Source organism: Musa acuminata, chromosome BXJ1-10 (genome assembly GCF_036884655.1).
Source record: "Musa acuminata AAA Group cultivar baxijiao chromosome BXJ1-10, Cavendish_Baxijiao_AAA, whole genome shotgun sequence".
Classification (NCBI taxonomy): domain Eukaryota; kingdom Viridiplantae; phylum Streptophyta; class Magnoliopsida; order Zingiberales; family Musaceae; genus Musa; species Musa acuminata.
In genome coordinates this window covers 21,150,313-21,154,650 of record NC_088336.1, presented here as the reverse complement: position 1 = coordinate 21,154,650, position 4,338 = coordinate 21,150,313, and positions in this window count along the sequence as shown.

The following is a 4,338-nucleotide window of genomic DNA, read 5'->3' as shown; positions in this document are numbered from 1 at the left end:
CTGAGGTGTGATGCTCATTCTTTAGTTTATAGGTCCATCAGGCTGAACCGCTCTTTTGACGAGGATCTATTTATTTATACCGTATTCCAAGTTCTTTAAGAGTAGGCACATACGATTGATACTCGGTCATACGAAAAGTAGATTCCTTCTGACCTTTGTTCTCTATACCTTTGGGATACGTAGGTACGACGACGAAATTTGTTATCATGCTGTGTGTTTCAAAAGATCCAAACTCTTGAATAGAGTGAACATTATTGGTAGCTCAATATCCTTGGTATAACAAGGTGATGCACTGTATCGTGACGCATGTTTAACGTATGATTTATGCATACTTCTCAGCTTTGAATATAAAGCTGACATGCACATATCAACGGTGTAGGGAACAATTTTTCTAGTCTTAATTGCAATCTTTGAGTTCTTCAAAGTCGCTTAAGTGTTGTATCTGACTTGTAATGCTAAAGCTAGTGCTTCAGTAAGACAACAGCGAAATTCGCCAACATCAATCTCCAAAAGGAGAAGTTCGAAGCATTTTGCTCCAACGTGACGTCGAAATCTAATTTCATGGCATTCTTGCAATCTTTTCAAATATAGAGGGTTAACGTCCAAAACGATACGAGTCTGCTCTCTGCATAGTAAGTCTGCAGGTGCATGGGCATTCGTCGATGCTTGGGCGGGCGTGCCTAACGCTGTGGTGCCGGACAATACGATCGCCTTAGATGGCTTCGTTTATGTCGTTTTAGCCTTCTTAGAGGCTGGCACAAGCGGTGATTCGTATGTCTCAGTTTCCATCAGCTGCGATGTATAAAGGTCAAGAAATCAAGCAAGTATAGAAAATTCTTACTTATTGAAAATCTCTCTTAAAACAGACGAAAAGTGTAGTAGGTTAGATATTACCTTAAATAAAGATTTAGCTGTCAAATCTAAACTAACTTTTATGATAACGATCGTCCTTGGATCATTATGAAGCAAAGGCTGAGAAAATTTGCTTCACCATTTCGTTCTTTGCTTCGTTATTTCACCATGTCTTCACCATTTCTCGGCCTTTGCTTCATAGGACGGGCCTCGGGGTGGATGTTAAGGTGGTGCTACATGACTTTCGGGTTGACCCCGGGTATGTCTTCTAGGCACCACGCGAATATGTCGGCGTTTTCATTCAAGAAATTGACAAGCTGTATTTGTTCCACCTCTAGCAATGTCGTCCCAACTTGAACGACCTTGTTGGGTTAGCCTCCTCGTAGGGGTACCTCGATCAGTTGCTCCGTTGGCTCCGGGTGTGTTGGCGCTTTGAAGTTGTTGCGGGGGTTCGAGGGAGGTTGGGCATATCGCAGCCTTTTCGGCCCCGAAAGAATCCTACCGTCAGATAACATTGTCGGGATTCTTTCGGGTCACTTCGGACCACCCCGACCCCCGAGTAGGTCGAGAACTTCAGGGCACGGTGCTAGGTGGAGATGACTGCCTTCATCCCGTTGAGGGTTGGTTGGTCGAGGATAACGTTATAGGCAGAAGGCAAATCAACTATCATCTTGGTCCTTGGTTCCTCTCCGATGGTAACAGGGTGAAAGGTAGTCCCGAGTGGGGAGACGGAATCCCTCGTGAATCTCGTGAGCGATGATGCCAGTGGGGAGAGATCTCCTTCCGCGAGGCCGGGCCTTTGGAAACCTTCGAAGCACATTAGTGGAGTTTCCGGTGTCGACCATTACCCTCTTTACCCGTGCATTGGTGATACGAACCGAGACCACCAGGGCGTCATCGTGGTTCTGGAACTTAGCTTCTTCTGCTCCGAAGGTGATCTGGGGCTCGGGCTCCGATCTCAACAATTTTTCCATTGTGCTGCGTGCATAGGCCTTCCGCGCTGTGACGTTGCTGCCTCCGAAGGCCTACCTGTCAATAATGACGTCGATCTGCTCTCGATCAGGCCTCTGGGGCGTGGAGATGCTTCTCTCGGTTTTTTGAGGTAGCGCCCGAGATGTCCTCTCTGGATAAGCTCCCCAATCTGGTTCCAGAGGTCGCAACACTCTTCTCTGTCATGACCGTAGTCTCGGTGAAACCTATAATATTTAGATCGATCTTTGTGAGTAATTTTCACTGAGTTGGGTTCTCCCAAGAGTCCCTTCTCCCTTTTCTGGAGAAAGATTTTAGTGCGAGAAGCGTTTAAGGGTGGAAGAGGGGGCCTCAGGTGTGGCATCTCGGGGCGATCAGTTCTCCTTCGAAGTTGCACCGTAGGTGGGCCCGAGATCGTTCCTCAGTCTTACTTCATTCACAGCCTTTTGTTGTCTTCCCGCTTTCCGGCCATCAAAGTCTCGTCCGCAATGTACTTGTTGGCGCGTTGGAGCATTTCGGGGACTATTGTGGGGGGCCTCTCAATTGGAGACCAGAAGAATCTTGAGGGTTGTAGACCCATTAGAAACGCATGTATGACCAAGGAGGGGCGAGCGTCTGGGACTCTTCGGATCTCGTTGGCGAAGTGGGCGATGAACTGAGAGAGTGTTTCGACATCGCCCTGGGACAACACGAGGAACGTGGTCATGAAGGATTTGGGTCGGATGTTGGCAAAGAAGTTTTGTTCGAATTCTCTTATGAGCTGGTCGAAGGTCGAGACCGAGGATGGCTCAGTCAACTGAACCATGTCCGCGTTGGCCCACTTAAGTGAGTGGGAAATACCCTGCACATCAGGGCATCACAGGTGCCATAGAGAGCCATCTGGGCTGGGAACATGGCAACGTGTTACGTTGGGACGGAACCACCGTCGTAGGTCTCCAGTGCCAGGAGTCGAAAGTTGAGCGGCACGGGCTTATCTTAGATTTCTTGAGCGAAAGGGGATCTTCCCGCGTTGCTTTCTCTGATTTCGCCTCGGGACTTGAGGAACTCTCACTGGAACTCGTCCCGGCGATAGTTCATTTTAGATAGCTGGACTCTAAACGAGCCATTTGCCGAGTCCAATGACAAGGTATCGGGCTCGGGATATGGCGGGGGTACTTGGTGGGATATAGGCGCGCTTCAGTCGGATGGCATTCTTAGACCTCTTGCCTCGACCCGCTCCACGATTTCATTGTGGGTCGGGTTTTGTGCCACCGGGTTGGTTGGAGGGATATTGGGTGGTTGCGAGGTGAAAGCGGGTAGGGACGGGGGAGGAGTCACTAACTGCAGGAGCTGCGGAATAAGTGGGGCAATTATCTGCATCATTCCGGCCAAGGTTTACACTTGCTTTGTGAGACCGAGGAATGCCTCGAGCGAGACGACCGAGGGTCCCGTAGTAACTCTAGGGGGGAGAGCCCGGGGTCGTTGAATAGGCGCCAGTAACGATCTGGCGCTTAGGTTACGACGCTCGCATCCCACTGAGTGGTTGGCGGCTGCCCTCCGGGCTTGTGGGCGTAGTAGATCGCCGGTGGTTCTTTGGCGAGGCGAGCTTCATCGTCAGCAAAACATTCCTGCGAAATTGGCCCTCCTTCTAGCGCTAAAATGTTTGTTCCGCGAACCTCAAGCTGTGATCGCGTGGTTGACATGACTTGGTCCGACTGGCGACGTCTAGGATCGTCCTGAGGGCGAAGGTCTCCGTCAGTCGAGTCGAGGTTGAACTTGGTGAGGGCGTGCCTCTTCCCGAACTCGTCCGCCTTTGCTGAACCTGGATTCCTGCACACAAGTCTGGGTCGGGATAGGGTATGATCCTGACTTGGGCCCCTCCAAAGCTCGAGTTAGTGGTATGCTAATGTTCTCATACCCCCCATCAGATGTTGGCGAGGGGTTTTTATCGTAATTCCTGGGGGTCGTTATTCGGGATACGTGGGACGGCGCCATGCGACGCCATCTCGGGTTTCTTGGAATAGTCCTTGTTTCGGCGGGACTGGTTGGCGAGGCGCCAGATTGTCACGGACAAACTTCTAAACAAGGTGTTTGATGTAATGCTTATATCTGTCCGTGTCTGTTGGCATGTTCATGCCCTGTACAGAATGTAAAGGGGCGGCCGAAGGCTTAATAGTCCCATTTTAGTTGGGTTGGTGGCCTCTTTAGGCATGTAAATAAATGTTGTGTCATGTGGACACGTGCGAGAGCTTTTCGGTCTGTAATGGACCATTTTACCCTTTGTTGTGCCACTGTTCAGAGCTTGTAAAGTCTGTTTGTAATTTGCATTGTCTATGAAGTGTTTTTCGGAGATGTTTGCTTGTGGATCCCGATTGAGGCGTTCTCTCTTGCTCGTTCTCTCTTTTGTTGGTCCTAAGGGACAATGGGAGTCTTCGGGGAGGCTGACCTTTGCGGACGGACATGCAAGGGTGCCGCACGACTTAGGCAAAACCAGCTAAGTCCGTGTCATATGGTATCAGAGCGGGACAAGCACTCGTA